At 38.0% G+C, this 19,889-nt stretch overlaps 1 protein-coding gene across 1 annotated transcript in view; it reads left to right on the forward strand.

Moving 5' to 3' along the window:
* Nucleotides 1-19,889, forward strand: part of SLC7A11 (solute carrier family 7 member 11) — a 376,273-nt gene that overhangs the window by 18,952 nt on the left and 337,432 nt on the right. The window lies entirely within an intron of this gene.

Here is a 19,889-nt window from a genome sequence, read left to right on the forward strand (position 1 = left end):
GTAGAACTTTTGAATGGTGCTCCTAGGTATAGATGTTGGAAAGTCCCACACAGGTCAATATGTAGGGTGATGACACATCCTGGTCTTCTGAGCAGGTCTGGTAATAGTCCCATTGACTCTGAAAAGGGACCCAACATAGACAGCATGATCATCCAGCCCATAAGTGTTACATGTATGAGGATGTTCATTGTAATGGTAGGGAGGTTTCATCATGAGGAGAGGAAGTAGGGAGATCCCAATGGAAATACAGGGTAAATTCTAAACAGCAGACAGAATCAAACAGATGTTCTTAATATAGGTTCATCTTAAAAAAAAACATGTTGCTTAGTTAAAAAGCAAATAACCAGACTGAAATATACTGTTTTATAAAATAAATGCAAAGACAGAACAACTTGTAGGTTGCAAGAGCACATGTAAATAGAAACATACACATCAAAACTGTTGGCTTAGGGGAGAGAGAGGAATGTGAGTGGGTTATAGAATTAAAAGGGAGTGAAATAAAACAAGGCAGTGCCTTGTATCGACCAGTGCTAATAATGTGCTGTGAACTGAACTGGATGTTTAAGACAATAATCTATACCTGATGTCCAAAAACGGTACCCTGTAGTCTATAATTATGTTAAACATGTTACAGTTAGAAAGAATGTACCTTTAAAAATATTTTTTTTTACAAGCTAGAATTAAAACATTATGTGTAACTAACCCTGGTATGAGAAGTTGGACATAATGTGAATATTAATGAATCTTGGCCAAAATAGAGGCTTGTGTTTTAAGACTCTTTTAATTTGAGAATTTATAAAGCTCTGGGTGAGAGCTGGGGGGGAGGGCTGAAGGAATTAGATAACCTCTGGGTAAGAAAAACTCAACTTAGTTTTTTATCCACTCTCACAGCCAGCCTCTGAACAGCAGTAATTTTCCACAACCTGTGTAACTATAAATGTAGCCTTTCATTTTCGGTACTTGGGCATCTCACACCTCATCTCTTTTAAGCAAATAAATACCTTAAGTTGGAATGTCTCCTCTGGAGCGTTAATGATACACCTGGAGGATTTTTTTTTTTTAAAAAGAGAAACTGTATTGATCTTCCCTGTGGACTTTCTGGGATTCCCCAACAGGAGACCTTGGCTGACAATTCTAGCTAGATTTGGGGATGACCTAGGCTTGACAGTTGTCACCCATGATGGCTGATGAAGACTGACATCTCCCCACCCTTTTCCTGTGTGTCTGTCTAGTTCTCCCAACTGGCAGGAGAATGTGGCTTTTCTGACAAAGAAGGACCAATGTAAGACCCTGAACCTCAGACCGAACAGGTTCTCAATTCCAGTGGCTCAAGGATGCATGTTAGTAGAAAAATGGTCCCCTTTATGCTATTGATAATTGTGAGGAAGTCTGAGACATCATAAGGACCTTGAAGGAGACTTTTCAGGAAGGCAATTTTCTGCCAGGAGCTTTTGTAAAACCTCAGCTATAACCTAATTATTTAAAAACCCTTTAAGTGTGCTACAGTTCCACTATCCTGGCCCTACCAAACAATGATAGTAGTTCATAGTGATAAAAATAATGCAATACTGTATTAAATAGTTCCTGAGTGCTGACAGTAATGCTAGGCACTGTTTTAAGAGTTTTACATGCTGTATTTTGTTGAATCCTCTCAGCAATTCTGAGAAATAGATAATACGATCTGTTTAACAGATAAGGAGACGGAGGCACAGTGATATCCAGCACCTCTCCTGTGGTCACAAAGCCAGCACCTGGCAGGGGGAAGATGTGGACTTGGGTGGTCTGGTGACAGGGGTAAATATTTAGACTAAAGCAATCTAGGGTTCATCCTAGGGTGTGCTATTCCCTGATATCTGCAAGCATCAAGGTAGGTGCAAAGAGTATGTACTGTGGAATCAAACTGACTTGGAGTTTTATTAAGATTTTGCTACTTTTGATTTATATAATTCTGGAACAAATGATTTAAGCTCTGAACTTTAACATTCTCATTAATGAAATGTGAATAATTGCACTCGGTCTAATCTTTACAAATGAGTTTTGTTTTTTAAACTAATCTCAATGTGTTAATAAATACTGACCTTCAATTGCTACTTATTTAAAGTATCAATTGCCACTTTTAAAGATTGCAATGCAGCAGATTTTATTTGATGATTAAGCAAAACTTTGACATTCAGAAATTTTTCGGAATTAATGTTACTCTTAGCCAAATATTCTTAATATTAAGGAAAAATTCAGACTAAGTAATTCGTGTATATCTAGAAGGCATGATTATGTTGCTGCCATTTTGCAGTGAGAAAAACTGTCTGGTTTTAGAATTTTCATCAAATAGTGACATAGATGCTAGTATTTTAGAGATTTAAGTAAATTTAACAAATTATACAATGAATGGCAACATTTAATGAGGACTAACTATGAAGTGATTTATAATGTATTATGTCATTTAGTTCTTGTTAGAACCTTCACATGGTGTTATTAATTTTTACAATCATTTTTATAAAGGAGGCAACAAAGGCATAGAAAAGTAAGTAATTGGTCTGAGATCACAAAGCTAGTAAGCTGCTGAGTCAGGATTTGAAATGATGTCTCCTCATTACCAACCCCTATGCCTTAATTCTTAAAACTGCCTCTAAATTGAATCTAATAACAAAACTGATTCTTAAAGGTGCAAATCAGCCAGTAGAAAAGCCAAAAATTAAAAAAAAAAAAACTTTAAGGAATCGTTTTTGTTAAGAAATAATTAGGTAGGTGTCATAAGACATGTAACTCTTAACATTAGTCATCCCATTGAGAACTTAGTTGTATCTTTACATGTAGACTGTTTTTTGGAAAAACATGTCAAGGGACAAAAAGATACTAGAAATTCATACTGTAGAGAACAAATGAACTGGAATTTAAACCAAATAGCTTATATCTTTTAATGGTATGAACAACTTGAAATAGTGCAATGACTATTTTGATTTTCATTTAAATTTCTCTCTGATATCTAAATGATTGATTGTGAAATAAAATTTGTGCCCAAATTAATGGTGAATCACCTCCTCTCCTTCAGGGCTCTTCTAAATTTTGCTTGAATTTTGATTATGACTGTAGTGAAATTAGTTCTATTCCTAGTATTCTAAGATGTCCTACAAATAATTTGATATTATAATTAAAATATTTAAATTAGCAAGTGCCTTACTTTGTAAATAAATTACATCATACTCTCTGGGTTATCTCTATGAATTCATGTGACTTGTATTCTAATAGGCTTTTTTTCTGAGTGGGACAGAAATAGGTGGCGTTATAAATAGCCACCAGAATGGAAAGTAACTCTTTAAATGTCCTGCTTATATGAGCAAAGCAGTAAAAATTGCTGATGCTAATTGTTTTAGAAGACTAGTGTTTTTCAAACGGGTGTGTGCGTGCATGTGTATTTGTGTATGTATCATGTGTATGTCTGTGTCTGGATGGGTTCTTAGGTATCAGAGTATGTAAAAGATTAAAAATTTCATGTTTTATTTGGATTATACCCAAAACTGGTATAAACATTCCGGGTGAACTGCATTTCACGTGGTTTTGGTGCTTGTGTATATATTTAATGATTGTTTCTTACCATGTAAAGGTTGAAGTGTGTCTTAGCACCCTGTACATACAGAGTTTTTTCACAGTTCAAATGCAGAAAAATAGTGGACAACTAGTTATAATGTGGCACATTTCACTATAGATATGGAAAATGCAAAAGCATCTGTGCCATAGAAATTAGTGATCTATTAGGATTTGGGGTTAACGTATTGCATGGAACCCACCTTTGTTCACACTATTTCATAACGATTAGATGTTAAGCATAATAGTGTATGTATGTAAATATGGAATTTTCTTTTCCTAGTTCCTGCTGTACCTGGGCCAGATGTCAATTTCAATTCGGATTTTAATAATGCCACAAGTCTAATCTTATATTCAAGGAAATAAGATAGCTTTATAGAAATATTAAGAGAAACCTCTTTTCTCATCTGTTGATTTGCAGAAATGTTCAATCTGATTACTCTGAAATAGGACACAGATTCAAAGTTATTAATAACCTTTTTGGGAAAATACCTATATAAAAGTCATTGAATTGAAGTCATTGAAGTTTAAGTCATAGATACAATAAATGGGATCTAGACCTAAAGTATAACTTTCTCATTAAATATACTTAGTTTCAACAAACATTTGTTATTTGGAATTAATGTGATACTTATTCGAACAGTAAGTATATGTTTATACATTTTATTCAGGTTTAACTTTTGGTTCCATATTAAATTGGCATTGGAATAAAATAAAGTCCATATTGTGAGTCTGTGAGAACCTTTGCATCCTATACTCATGAATGTATTAGTGCATATTTGTGTATGGAGAGCTAAGACATTTGTACATTTTGAAAATTTTGTCCAGCAAAAAGCTGAAAGCAATCATAGTGTAAAATCAATAGAGAATGCCTTAGAATCTCCATAGCACCTCAGTTGGACTTTTACCCCAGTTTTATTTTATCCAGTGAGGGGTGCTTCATGATCTTCTGTTCCCTAAAAAGGAGCTCTTGAACCCATCTCCATTCATGCTGTGATTTTTTTTTTTTCATTTTAAAATCTAGGCTACCTTTTGACTTTCTCATATAAAGGCATGAGAGGAAAGTGATGGACATAGGGATTCAATGGTGATTATACATAATTCTTTGCCTAATCTGCTTTGCAACTTGAAACTACTCTGCAGCTCGAAGTATTGTCTCCTCTTCTATAGGTATATATCTAATCCGAGGATAAAAATTGAGAAATAAGTGAGGTAAAAATAAAGCATTGTTCAAAGTAGCCTTTTTTTACTGCTTTGGAGTTTGGGAATGATTGCTCTCTACATTGGCATTTGAGAGAAAAATTTGGCTATTATGGCTTTTCTTGTTATTTTTATTAAGCGAATGAAAAAGGATGGTAGCAGTTCAGCCACTGGGGTGTTGGAACAGCAAATTGAGGGGCCCCCAAGGACCTTCATACCCATTTTTGAAGTTCAATTCCAGTCACTAAGATTAGAGCAGCCCTTCCAAAATGAGGGTCACAAATGCATTTGTGATTTAGACTATTTGTCTGGATGCTGTCAGGGAAACAATTGGCTATTATTGAACAGAACTGCTGATTTTCTCTTTGTACCATTTTTTTTTTCCCTTTTGTTTTGGTCGTCTCTGAATGGTAAAGCCTGACAGCAAGTAGAAGAAAAAATACTAGTTAGGTGGAAGAGAGAGAAACATGGAACAAACCAAAAGAGATGAGAGAGGAAAAAAAGTGGCTTTTCAGTATCATATGGCATTGATTTTAGTCTTGAGTAATGTAGTTTAATTGAAGATATATTTTTTGAGCATGTACTATGTAACAGGCATTGTTAATTGATGTAGGCTAATTGATGTAGGGCAATAAGTTACACAAGATAAAAATCTGTCATGAAGGAGCTCATTCACCAGTGTGTGAGGCTAAAAAGCTGAATGTGATCACCATTTTCCCTAGAGTTTGCCTCATCCACAGCCTCTCCAAGAATTAGCCATCACTGTGACCCTGGTACCTGTGCTTGGGTCATAGCTAGTTGCTTGGGACTAGACATAGAGCCCCAAGGAAGCCCATAGATTGACTAAGCAGTGACTCCAGATTCACCAGGCAAAATCTTGAAAATGTGAGCCCCTTACCAGACACTCTCAAACTATCAGCAATGCTTTCCTGTTTCTTCCAAAAACATATCTGGGGGCAGGAGGCAGAGATAAATTAGGAGTTTGGGATTAACACACACACACTACTGTATATAAACAACAAGGACCTACTCTATAGCACAGTGAACCACACTCAGTATCTTGTAATAATCTTAGAAAAGAATTTGAAACAGAGCATGTATATATACTATATATATATATTCATATATATAATGAAATCACTTTGCTGTACCCTTGAAATGAACTCAACATTATAAATTAACTATATTTCAATTTAAAAAATGTTACATTTGTTCACTTCCCTCTACTACCATCCTACCACGACTGGCATGTTGCCATAGCCTCATACTTGGTTTCTTCGTTGGCAGCATCTTACTTGTTAAGTCTATCATTCAGGTAGACTTAAAGTGATTTTCTTTTCTTTTTCTTTTCTTTTTTTTTTTTTTTTTTGCTGCACTCATGGCATGTGGAAGTTCTGGGGCCAGGGATCGAACCCATGCTACAGCAGCAACCCAAGGCAATGCAGTAACAATACCATATCCTCAATCCACTGTGCAGAAACAGTGATGTTTTGAAAACATTGTCAGACCATGTCATTCTTTTAAAGAATCTGCGATTTTGCATTTGAGAACAACTCTACAACCTGACCCCCTCCATATTCAGCTCCTCAGGTTCCTTCCTTCCCATCACTCCTCTCATCAGCTTGCCCTCTATCTTCCAGCCACTCTGGCCTTGTTTCAATTCCTCCGCTATGCTAAGGTGATTTCTGTATTACAGCCACTGCACTTCCTTGGCTGTCACTCTTTACCCTTTGCATGCTGGCTGAATATTTTTGGGACCACCATGAATTTTATCTTCTAGCAGATGGCTTTCCACAAACAAAACCCTAGCTAGAGTATGTTCCAATTCTTAACTCTCACTGCATTGTTGGATTTCCTTCCTAACACTTTTTTTTTTTTTTTTTTTTTTTTTTGCAATTGCAACTACACAGAGACACAGTCTTACTTGAATACTTTTTGATTGTCTGGCTAGATTACATGCGGCATTATTGTCAACTGTAGATGCTGTGCCTTACACAGTGCTTAGATCTATATAAGAAGCATCATAAATCTATTCAGTAAATGAGCAAATTTACGTTAAGACATAGAGAAATTGTCTATTGGTGGGGAATCTGGGAGTTAGTAGATAACACTGCTCTTGGTTGAGGGTGGTCATTTTGGGTCCTGAGTAAGCCTAGCATTGTCACTTAGAGGCTGACCATGAAACTTGTTTTGGAGTCAAAGACATGCAGGTTCATACTCTAGCTCCTTCATTTACTGGCAGTGTTACCTTAGGCAAATTAACTTCTATGAATTCCCTTTCCTCATATGTAACATGGAGGTAATAATATCTTTTTATAAAATTGTTTTAAAGACATATAATCATGTGTGCAAGGTAAGTGGCATGAATAATAATGAATAACATTTATTGAATACTTCTTGCTAGGTCCAAGGCTGAGAATTTACAGGGTTCCCCCACTGAATCTCTCTCAATCCTGCTCAATACAAACCATCATCCTCATTTTACGCATGAGGGGCTTGAGCAAGAAGATAAATTTAAGGTCATATAGCCAGTAAGTGGCAGAATCAGGATGAGCTCAGGACTTTTAATTACAAAACCAATCTTAGAAGCCCGAAGCTTTTACTATCTTCCGTATGATATATGGAAGACTACTTCCAAATGGAAATAAGGAGTTATTATTTATAAGTATAATATTTGGAATGTAAGTGCGTAAAAATAATCTTAAAACCTCAAGGAAGCATGTGACCCCTAAGAGAGACAAATTTTCGAAGAGTAGTGGCCTTTGTTTTGGTTTCTACATCTAATCCCATGAGGCCCAATTGGACCCTCACCTTCCAATATTTTTGAGATTTTTCTAGTATCTGCAGTTTTTGGTAGACTACTCTCTTGGCATCTTCTCTGGGTCATGGTGAATTGTTTTTTCCTGAGGCTTGTAATTTTTTAATTGCAAAGTCATTTTCTATGGATGTTGTTTCATTCTGGGAAGTTTGCATGGACTTTGAACTGTAGAAGTATCCTCGCCAAATAGACTGACATTTGCTTCTGCTTGGACTTCATGAATTTAACAAGGTAGACCAATTTTTATTCGGGGGTTTCTTGTAACAGGGGTAGTACCATTTATACTCAAGCCGATTCTGGCATGGGCCTCAGGTTTTGACTTCTGATCGAAATCTTTCTTGTCTGCACCCCCCCACCCGCCCCATCCCAACTAGTTTAGTAAAATGGCAATTTTCCTTGCAGTGGCTTTCTCTGGGCTAATGGTTAAAAGTTTTACAGTTGCATTTTCATAGATGGGCCAGATCTTTGAGGCTGTTGGATTTTTTTCAGGGTTAAGGTCTGATTTCCTTTTTTTTTTTTTTTTTTTTCCCATTAGGGCAAAGGCTACCTGTTTTTTTCCACATACAAATGTTAGAACTTTAGCCTTCCCCCCAAGCCCTTATCTGGGGCTGAAACTCTTCTGGGCATCATCTGTTGCTTATCATATTGGCTTTCCCATCACTCATTTTTTTCTATAACCAAGATCCTACTCTTTTTTTTTTTTTCTTTTGAGGTACCAATGCATTTGATTCTTTGTGTGTTTTGTTTCATTTAGAGTTTTCTTGTGTTGATTGTGAGGGGTGAGCATTATCTCAATCTGTCTTGTTACTAGAAGCATGTAGTGAATGTTTTCTTATGTGTGGATGGATATGTTATATAAAGAGGTGGAGAAGGATTATGTGGCTAGAAAGGTAGGGAGGAGCTGGAGAAGCCAGGCAAAGGGAAGGATTTATTCTGTAGACCCATGAGGAGCCACAGAAGACTTTGGGGTAGCTGTATAATACATTCTATCTTTTTAAGAAACTAACTTGATTGCATTAAAAAGAATGGATGGAAAGCTGAGGGATCAATGACCTGGAAACAAATTAGAATCCTACTCAAAATGTCTAAGACAAAGATAGTTGAGAGGCTGGCCCAAGCTTTGGACATAGAAAGCAAAGGACAGACCCAAGAGAAAAGGAAAAGACACTCGACAGCACTTGGACACTTAGCGCTCAGGAGAGGAGAGGGAGAGGGAATCAAAGATAACTCCTAGGCTTCTGACCTGTATGATGAGAAGGATTGGTTGGATATAATATTTTCTTAGAAATATACATTATCACTGACTACAGTCATGACATTGCTCCATTCCTGTGCTGTAAAATCCCAAATTATGGTGGCATCTAGAATAAGCCAAGACTGTGGCATGGCTAGGAAAATAGGTAGTGTAAGGGGCTGGTGGACTGACTTCTAGCTCAAAGTAATGTCTAACAATCCTGTTTAGTGGATTATATTAAGAGCATCTATAAATTTTCTCTAGTTGTGAATTCTGTCTTTATTCTTAAACTGTCAGGAAGTGGGGTTTGATTCCTTTAGCTCCATTCATGTTACCTACATCCCATGGTCTCCCAATTTTTTATGTGATGAGAAGACAGTGGGTTTTGAAGGTGACTGCTTTTTCCTTCGTTCTGTCTGGAAGTGAAATATTTGGTCCATAGGTGGAGATAAGTGAAATTAAATGAAACCATACAAATTGAAAGAAAAAAAAAAACCCACTGTATGTTAGCAGGTTATAAAACATTTTCTGCTGACAAAGCTCAGCAGACCTGGACAGAAATACGTGCACAAATCTGATTATAAGGCTTCCCTCACTGCAGCAGGAACTGGCTCAGTGAAGGAAATCAAAAGAACAACCTGATATAATCTTTTTTCTTTTAAGGAGAGATGCTTGGTAGGAAATACACAGAGATTTTACCATATTGTGCCAGTGCAGACCCAAAGGATTTCTTTGTTTTGTAGAACTGATTCTGTAGCCTAGGGATGGGAGGAGGAGTGATGCTTCAGCCAAGCTTATTGAGACTTCATCAGAAATTATCTCCATCAACAAAGGCTCTTTCTGTGCTTCCCCTAGTTCTTTCTTCTAACTGCTTTTATTTCCTTTAGGCTTGAAACCCATAAACTCCAGCAAACATTAAGAGACTGGACTTTTTGACTTGAAAAGGATGATTAGAAGCCAGTGTCTGTGTGTTCAAAGACCAGGTCTCCAATTTAGCCTTGAGCTCTGAGGACAGTCACAGCTGCATTGCACAGCACCATGGGAGGCTTGGGGGGTCAAACGCAATGGCATTTTAAGTTGAGAACACTTTGAAGATCAAGATTTAAAAAAAAAAATAATCCTACTGAGAGTCAACCATTTATGAATTGTGCTCAAAGGACGCTGAACTGGGAGTCAGGAGAGCTAGATTCTGGTCGTCTTTCTGCTGCTACCCATCAATGTGACCTTAAGCAAGTCCCTTAACCTCTTGGGGCCTCAGTTTCTTCGTTTGTAAAATGAGGGCATTGGAACAGATTAGTGGGTCCCAAATGCTGGTCAGTGATGAGATACATTCAAACCCCTGAAAACTTTGAAAACTTTGCAGGTAGAACTCTCAAGAGATGTTGATTCATAAGACTGGGATGTATGTCAGGAATCTTCAGTTTGTAAAGCGCCCCTGGAAATTCAGATATGCAGCTAAAGTTGGGAACCACACAGTCAAGGTTATTTTTTTAATTTGTTTTATTTTTTAAAGTTCTTTGGAAAAAAAAATCCGGAACCTTAAAATGTTCTTCATCTAGACTCACAAATTATTACCACTGTCAGTATGTGCTCTGTGTGTGTGCATATATATGCATTACTATTTATTTCTGAACCATTTGAAAGTAAATTATATGCATGATGATACTTCACATCAAAATACTTCACCTCAAAATACGGCAGCCTGCATCTCCCTAGCACAAGGATATTCTCTTGTACAATCACAGGAAAAACATCAAATTCAGGAAAGTTAACATTGACTCAATATTATCTAGTATATAATCTGTTCTCAAAATTTACTAATTTTCCCCTAAATTATTTATATCTAATTGATTTTTAAAAATACATTGTAAAAATTTTGAAATCATCATATAACTTATAGAAAAGTTGAAAGTACAGTGTGGAGAACTTTATTTCTGAACCATTTGAAAGCAAGTTGCCAATTTTAGGGTCTATTGCCATATTCTTCCAATACTCTAGTGTATATTTCCAACAAAGATTTTCTTCTATGTAACCACAGAACAATGCTCAAATGGAGAAAATTAATATTGATATAGCATTATTATCTAGTCCTCAGTTTTGCCAATTATCTCAATAATATCCTTGATAGTTCAGAACCATGTGTTATGTTTAGTTGTCATATCTCTTTTGTCTCTCTCACTCTGAAATAGTTTCTCAGATTTCCTTTTATGACCTTGATATTTTTGGAAATTGCAGGCCATTTATTTTGCAGAGTGCCCTTCAGTATGTGTTTGTTTGGTGTTACTTCATGATTCAGATTATGCATGTTTTCCAGGGTATTGCAGATGTGATTCTGTGTTCTTTTCATTGCATCTTATTAGATGGCACATAATTTTGACATATCTTATTACTGAAAATCTTCACTTGGATCACTTGATGAAGGTGGTGCCTTCCAGGCATCTCTACGGCAAAATTACTCTTTCTCCCTTCGTATTTAATGAATATTTTGAGGGGAGCTACTTTGAAACTATGTAAATGTCTCATTCATCATCAGATATTTAATTTATTCATTCGTGGATTTATGGTTTCCTATTATATTCAATGGATAGTAATCCATCACCGTCATTATTTTGATACTCAAATTTTCCTGATTTGGCAATAGAAGCTGCTTCAAGCTTTAACATATGTCCCTGTCATTCTCTGACTACTTACTTGCTCTCTGCTATAAAAAGATGTTCCAGGATCATCCTAGACTTTTACTCCCCAGACCTGGGTTCAGATCACCCCTCAAATGGATCTTTTTTACTGGAGAATGGTATCCGGGAGCCCAGATATGGGCAGTAAGTTTGTTCATTGCTGTTGGTGTATTGCCACTACTGATCCCAGGGAAAATGTGCGAGTGTGTGACCATATATATACACATGTATAATGTATGTACTTGATATATATACAAAAATATCAGATCAACATCTCAAATACTCAAACACCTACGCTATTGAAAAACTCAAGTTCACACTGTCCAAATCTTACTCAAAACAATACCACATGGCCATTCTAGTTTTCTTACTTCCCATATTTATGAGAAATATGGAAACTTCCCAATAGTGGGAAACTTGTACCCATTCTCATCTGTTTAGTTTTCGATCACCGCTTGTATTTCCCATCTCTGCTGCCATGTCCTTTGCCATATGGGGACGCTCCTCCCCCGCTTGGGCTTGAACACCTCACACCATGTCACTCCCTCTCTACCCCAGGTAAGCCCTTGTTAGCCTGTTCCTGATCTGATACCTGCACTAGGCTGTCCGCCGTGTGGATCCCGCCTCTCCTTGTGGGGCTCAGATGCTCTTTGTGGGTGGGGTCATCTCCCAGTGTGGACACTGTCTATATTTCTCAGGCTCTCCCTCACCATCCAGCTAATTCTCACATGAGGCTTAGCCCGCCTGTCTGAGCTCTGACAGCTCACACAGGCTGCCCTGTTGTGGGGGTATCCTCCCAGCTCTGGTTAGGCTCTGACAACCCTCTCTGGGTCCTGGGGGCTGCTCCTGCCCTGCCTTGACACAGGTGTCTACTTGTTCTGCCCCAAAGGAAAAAGTACACCCCCCCCCTTTCTGCTCCTCACAGTTTAACAAGGAAGGAGGTAAATCAGGTAGTACAGACATGATTCAGCCAAAACCCAGGAGTGTGGAGGGTAGAGAGCATTAAATAAAGGCTGTGCTTTTTTAAAATGAATTATAGAATATCAAATGACTTGGAGAAAAATACTTAAAAGTATAAGTTGAATAGCCAATTTTTTTTTTGGCCATGCCCATGGCATGTGGAAGTTCCTGGTCCAAGGATTGAACCTGCACCACAGCAGTGACAACACTGGATCCTTAACCTGCTGTACCACCAGGGAATTCCTAGAATAGGCAATGCTTGATGGATAAAATGTCCTTATATTGGAGCAGTATTTCTAACTTTTCTATTGTAACTCTGGAAGATTGAATCTGACTTAGGTTTACAGAGAAAAAATTGCTATATAGGAGTCTTAGAAACTCATTTGGGGCAGGAAGTATTTCAAAATATCAGATTTCTTTACAATTTGGAAGTGTGAACTACTTACGCTAACAAGAAGAGCCCTTCTTGTCTCAAGGATTTACCTTTAGAAAATGCCTTTTTTGGTAAAAGGATGGATATTATTAAGGACAGGAAAAAATTGTGACCTTAAGAAATTTGACTTACTGGAATGGGTAGTGACAGAACATGATCTTACATGGAGACACTTAAAAATAAAAAGGACTCAGCAGGGATAAGCTGGAGGCCTAAGGAAACTTCTGGTATTTTGTACCACTTAAGCCAAAACCAGTTTAGTGCTTTTAAACAAAAACAAAAAGGTTTATTTATTTTTTCATTAAACAATTTTTTTAATTGAAGTGTATTTAATTCACAACACTGTTAATTTGTCATGAAAAACTGAATACAACAGTCATTCAGTTTTATATATATATATATGATACATATATGTTATATATAATCTTTTTCATGTTGTTTTCCATTATGGTTTATTACAAGATAGATTGAATATAGTGGCCTGTGCTATACAGTAGCACCTTGTTTATCTATTTTATACACAATCGTTTGTATGTGCTAATCCTAAATTTCTAATGTGTCCTTCCTTCCCCTTTCCCCTTTAGTAACTGTAAGTTTTCTATAGCTGTGAGTCTGTTTCTGTTCTGTAAGTAAGTTCCTTTAAAGCATATTTTAGATTGCACATATAAGTATCATACAATATTTGTCTTTCCCTGACTTACTGTGTTCATAGTCTCTAGGTCCATCCATGGTGCTGCAAATAGGATTATTTCAGTCTTTTTTATGGCTGAGTAGTATTTGTGTGTATGCGTGTGTGTACACACAATGCAATGTGTGTTGCTTTATCCATTCATCTGTCAAAGGACATTTAGGTTGCTTCCATGCTTTCGCTATTGTGAACAGTGCTGCTATGAACATGTATGTGTATCTTTTTGAATTAGTTTTCTCCAGATATATGCCCAGGAGAAAGGTTGCTGAATCAAGAGGTGGCTTATTTTAAACACTGGAAGCCTCATATGTTAGCCATTAGATTCTTTGCTACATAGATAAGTGAGAGATTTTGATAAACTCTATAACTATAAAATCAGTTACAGTAGTTGTATGGGATTTGTTTTTAAGGCACGATATTTTGTTAGCTGTGGCATTATCAAATGAATCAAAGTGAATGTTTTGATTATAAAAATTCTTGAGAATTTGCCTTGATTCTGGTCACTGGGGCTAGGACTGCCGTTTGTGGCCTCATGGATTATGCCCAGGAAAATTCCAGGGGGCACTGTTGACATGGACTGTGATGTGCAAGGCGCCCCTGAAAGTGAACGATGAAGCAGCTCTGAAAGAGAGACATAATCTGCCATAATTTGTCTATTTGTCTCATACTTCAGCAGAGAAAAAGGGCTTGGACATGGGAGGGGAGAGAGATTATTGATATTGGCTATTGATGAAGCCTATCAATAGGCTCCTGTGCAGTCTAAAGCCCAAATCCAGAGGCCCTGGTGGAGATGTGGACACTGCCACTGAATGGTTATGAATACTCTGGCACCAAAACATTTTAAATTGCAAGAACGTTGTATGTCAGTGAGAGGAATTAAAAAAGAAGCAGCTCTTTGCAGTGTAATTACGTTTTACTGAATTAGCAAAGTAGCATGACCTTGGAGCTAGTCTTTGGGATGCTGGGAGAACTGCATCTTTGCCAGCCAGCCTGCCTGCCCTGCTGATGCAGCATCTGTAGAACTCCAGGGAGTCCATTTTGAGCCTGTTAAGAAGGAACTCCACGAGATTAAATCCCCCTTTCCATTAACAGAAAAGGAAACACTTTCTGTAAAGCCAGTCTTAACCAGCAGAGGGATTTGAAACATTTGGCAAGATCATTTGTGAAATATAGGCTGAATTCTTGAGGCCAGAGCCAGGCATCAACCATGGCCACCCACCTATGCAAAAGGGCAAGGCTTAGTTGGGCTATTGCAAATGGCTTTCTGTCTTCATTTTGGTGAATTTTTTGACATTGATGAAGAGAATCGAGTAGCTGGATATTGATAAGACAGGAATAACAGCTAGCAGGTGTTGAGTACCGACCATCCACCCAGCACTGCTCCAGGCTCTCTCCGTGCAGCCTCATTTAGTCCTCACATCTGCTCTCTGAGATAGTGCATCGCCTCGTGATGTCTTCTGTTGTGAAATCACAAGTCAGGAGACCTTCATGTAAGTCTGGGGCCTTCACCCTCAGGATAAGTTTACATGGAAATCAGTTCATCACCCAGAAGAGGAAAGAAGAAAAATGTGTATGGCTCTGTCTTGTCACTGGGGCAGGGAGGGTAGAACATCCTGTCAGGAGCAAGTGAAAATCCCCGTCTGTTTAGCCCAACAGCAACTGTAAGGTACCTTCTGTTTTCAGAAACATGAAAATGTGAATGCTTTCGTCGTCTTGTGAATGAAATAGGTTATTTTTATCAGCTCTGTTTTATAGATGAGGAAAATGAGGCAGAGAGGTGAACTACTTGCCCAAATGTATTAAATGGGAAGGCTGATAAGCAGCCTATACTGTTGACCCCTGAACTTGACTCCTTCCAGAGGATTATATCAGTCTGGTATATAAATAATGTGTGTGAGGGAAATGGTTAGGTATATTAGTTATGTAATATGTAATGTAATATGTCAGAGGGAATTGTTTATATAAAAGGGTAGAAAAATCAATGGTTTTTTTAGTACCTAAAAAAAAAAAATGAAGAATATCCAAAACTCAGCACTAAAAAAAAAGAAATGAGAATATCTAAAACTCAGCATTCTAAGTTTGGCCCCTCTCATGCTTTTGCCAAAAATGCTTTCAAGTCTCCTAGAAGCATATTTTCCTAAAAAAAAAAGGGGGGGGGAGGATTTTTCTTTGACACTCTTGTGGCTGTTTAATTAGATGTTAAAACACGTAGGGGAGGAACACTTTCCTTTCCCATGCTTTATCCCTATTTAGCAAAGGACATGCCATGTGTTTCTTAGACCAAAAATACTTCCTCTAATGTGCATGGTGACCATGTAAAGAAAATCCTTGGTTCTCAACACTCAATGGCTAGGTAACATGGTATCAGTTGTTCTCATAAAAATATTTGAAATTAACAGAATGGTAATTTTTGAAGATAAACTTTTTATCTCAAGGTGTTTTTTTAGGCCCTAATTTTATTTCTTTAATTTTTTTTACCGCATTGTTAAATGGAAAGATCATAAAAAGTGTATCAGTTTGGGCTTGCTTTGGGATATTTTCATATTAGTATTTAAATAACATTTTTAAGAAAATAATATGGTTATGGAACCATGTGATGAAATTGGCCCTTGTAAAGATGGAGATGCTTCTCAGTCATTCTAATTAATGGGATTGTTGCTTCTAGTTTAGATAAACACAGGTAATTAACTCCTAAAACTAGGGGAAATTGCTTTAGTTTCTTCTTTTAAACTCTGCAGCATAGATTGGCCCACAGGTTTTATATGTTTGTGTTATTAGGCTTTTCATTATGGTGTATATTTCTACATTTACTCTATCAATAGTTTTTTTCAAAATACAGAGCCATGTTAGTGGCTCTTGCATGTTTCCAAATTCTAATTTTGGGCATAAACTATTGATTGCTCTTCATTTTTCTCATTTCCACAAAGTCAAGTGTGTTTTTTAGCTGGACACTGGATATGTAAGGCATTATCCGTGCTCTAAAATATCTTATCTTCCAGGGTTGAGACATGTAAAACAACACCATAAATGTGATATGCTGTAAAACAGGGTTTATATAAAGTTATAGTTTACTTGCAAGAGAGAAAATGACCTGCAATTCAAGTAGGGTTCATGGAGAAGCTATTTGAACCAGGCCATCACGAACGAGTAGACATTTACCAAGTAGAATGGAGACCTATGTGCGCTAAACCGCGGTTTGCTTCTGTGGTGATGCGAAGCCCCGTGGGGATGAGGTTCGCTGGTTGGGGTGGGGGGCGGTGCGGGGGGTAAAGGGTCCTGGCGAGTCTGCAAAGCAGTTGGTATCAACCAGCAGGAGCTTTGTATCTGATACCTAATATGATAGTGAGTGTCATTTCAGGAAACCTTTACCAGCCTTTTTGGAACCGTTTTCTCTTTTAGGTGCCTTATCTATTTTGTGAGCTTTGACGTTTCCACTGGTGCTCGTGCTTTGTGATAGGAAAAAACCAGAGAGGAATTTGCTAGGGAAGGGTTTGTCCTGGGGCCAGCTGGGGTGGGCAAAGCTCATTAAGCTCATGGTTTTGAAAGCACACACATGATTTAATAGTTATGAAATGTGCCCAGGGACTTGAAGGACTCAAACACTGAGGGATGGTTGTTGGAGTTTGCTGCCTGTGCTCCTGGGACATTTGCTGTGCTGGGAAATGGTGAAAAAGTGCTAATGAAGGATGCCAGCAGAACCCTCAGTGTCAGGCTGTCATCCCGGGGAAGGTCTGGAGAGTGTAATGAGGCGAACAATCAAGCTCCTACAGTCTGAAAAGGTTAAAGAAGCTTCAGGGATCGCTCTGTGTGCTTCTTGAGTATTGGAATGTCATGCCAGTAATAAGCAACGTGCAATCCAGAGACAAAGAAGCAATTAGTTCTCTGCATCAGGGAAAGGCTGCCCAGCTTCAGAATGGATAGTGTGAAGCCTGTGAATTCTTTTCCTTTGAGGTGGGACTGAGTCACAAAGACTCAAGCCAGTGGTGAGTGAATCCTGTCAGTCTGTCAGCAGCATTGACTGAATTCTCACCATTGGCATACCATATAATTAGGTTTAAACAAGCCCTCAACATTTTAGAATAAATAACCTCTGAGGTCAATGAGTAGCTTTGGGTTACTAGCCTATCCAAACTCTACTAGGCATTTGCTTAGGTTTAGATTTGGAGCAGACCAGAAATTTCCACAAAACAAAGGTTTTGACTTGGTCAGAGCAAGGAAACGATGGGGGGAGGTGATGTCATGTCATGAGACCAAGAAGTCTTCAATTTTTGAAATGATTCTATATTTCATCCATGATTTTGGTGTTCTTTAGATTCCACTTGCAGTATATGACTGAACACCTGCCTTCTGCACTGGAGCTATAAATTTGAGAATAGTTTGTTAGAAAAGAGTTCTCTCTCTAAGATTTTAACCATCTACATGTTCTGCCCTAGACAGGGTACTAAATGACAGCCCAGGACTCTTTCCACCAGTGGAAAACATGGAAGAAATATCTCCAGCATGTCTTCTCCACAGTCCATCTAGGGAAGTCTCTCAAGGTAGAAGCAGAAACCTGGGGGAACGCAGGCTATTGTGCACATAAAACATCCTTCCTGGCCATCCTGATTCCTTCCTGCTCCTGCCCCGGATCCTTGCCTGTGTAAGAACTTCTGAGTCTCAAGCTTTGAGGTTTATACTATTAAAATATAAAGAAGGTGACTGAGACAATAGTAACTGTATCTAGCACTTTATGAAGTGAACAGGCTCCATCCAAAGAGCACAGTAAAAGTGGGGCAGAAGGCAGGAAGCTTTCATAGGATAAATAATGAAGAACAGGAAGAGAAAAGTAGAAAAGATCTGAGTCACTGGGGCCACATAATCAACCTTGTTCCGGGTGAGAGGGAACAAGTACGTAAGTATAGAGCCCACTGTTGGCCTATAAATAATCTGCTTGATAGAAACGTAGGGTATTCCATCAGCCAAAGGGGCACGAAAAGTTATCTCAGATTCGGATTGCTGACAAAAAGTACCTGAGACAGGAGTGGCTCCATCCTGGGCTTAGGAAGTTTTTCCACAATTTGAATCACCTTGGGATCTTGTTAAAATGAAGATTGAGCTTCTGTAGGTGTTGATAGGTATTGAGATTCTGCATTTCTTTTAAGTGATGCTGATGGTCTTGAACTGTAGACCACACTTAATGGGCACCTTTTGCACGCAAATGTCCAGAGACAACACTTGATGACTTTATAGACCACTTGAAACCAGTTCTCTTCCAGGTGCTACTGATTTTTATTGATAAGACATAATGTGGTACAACAAAGAAAAATACGTCATAGCGAGGGAGGTTTCAGAAATGAGTAAATAGGGTGCAAACCTGACCTTTCTGAGGAAATAAATCTTGGGGAGGAAACCACATGAAAGAAGCAAGTGATATTTTGAATCAGTATTGAAACATGAATGCAGATGGAGCTTGTGGCCTGGAGTTGAGAGTGGATAAAAACAGCATTTTGTATTCTGGGGATGTGAATTACCTTCTAGGCCAGCCACTTCAGTGTTGTCCTGAAGTTCTAGTTAACATGGCTTACTGAAAGGGAAGTGTAGCATGTGTAAGCATTTCAAGGCAACAAATTGTGAGAGTTGCAAAGTATTTTCAAATATTTGTGCTACTCAGCGAGTTTATTATTTGATGTACCCATCCCAAGTTGACATGCTGGGGGGAGAGGGAGTAGAGTTTTTTCCCAGAGGTAAGTTTCCTAAAGATGTAAAAAAAAAAAAAGGATTTACCTTTGGGAATGTGAGGCCTAATTGTAAATAGACTCTTGCCACATTCCCATCAGCAGTGCTGGATTAGTTAAGAGCTTTACTTGTGGGTGCCAAAACACATTTTTCAAAAATGGCTGAAACTATACAATCAGCAACTTGGACAGAAAATGACACAGAGATCAGGGTCCCATTTTTCTTTGTCCTTGTGCCCTCTGCTCAACTAAATAACTTCTCCTGCCTAAGGAAGTGTTGATTGTATCCTTTACATGTTTACAGATAGTTCCCACCCTTGCATTTGGCACTCTAAACATATTTTGCTTCTTTCCTCCTGCATTCCTTTTTTTTTCTTTTTCATTTTTCATCAGAGATCAATACTTCCAGTTTCTACGATTCTTTTTCTTTTTAGAAGTTAGAGAAGCTTCTTCTCAGGAAAACGAAATACAAGAAACTTTTAATAACGTTTGAATGAAATCTGGAACTGTCTAAAAATAAGTCTTTGTACAGTGATTTCAACTTGGCTGACTGCAATACTAGTGTCTACTGAGGGTTGGTACTTT

Source organism: Sus scrofa, chromosome 8 (assembly GCF_054392235.1).
Source record: "Sus scrofa isolate SSC_HxYL_T2T_F1_AM1 chromosome 8, Sscrofa_HxYL_maternal_Yorkshire_Landrace_v2.0, whole genome shotgun sequence".
Taxonomy (NCBI): Eukaryota; Metazoa; Chordata; class Mammalia; order Artiodactyla; family Suidae; genus Sus; species Sus scrofa.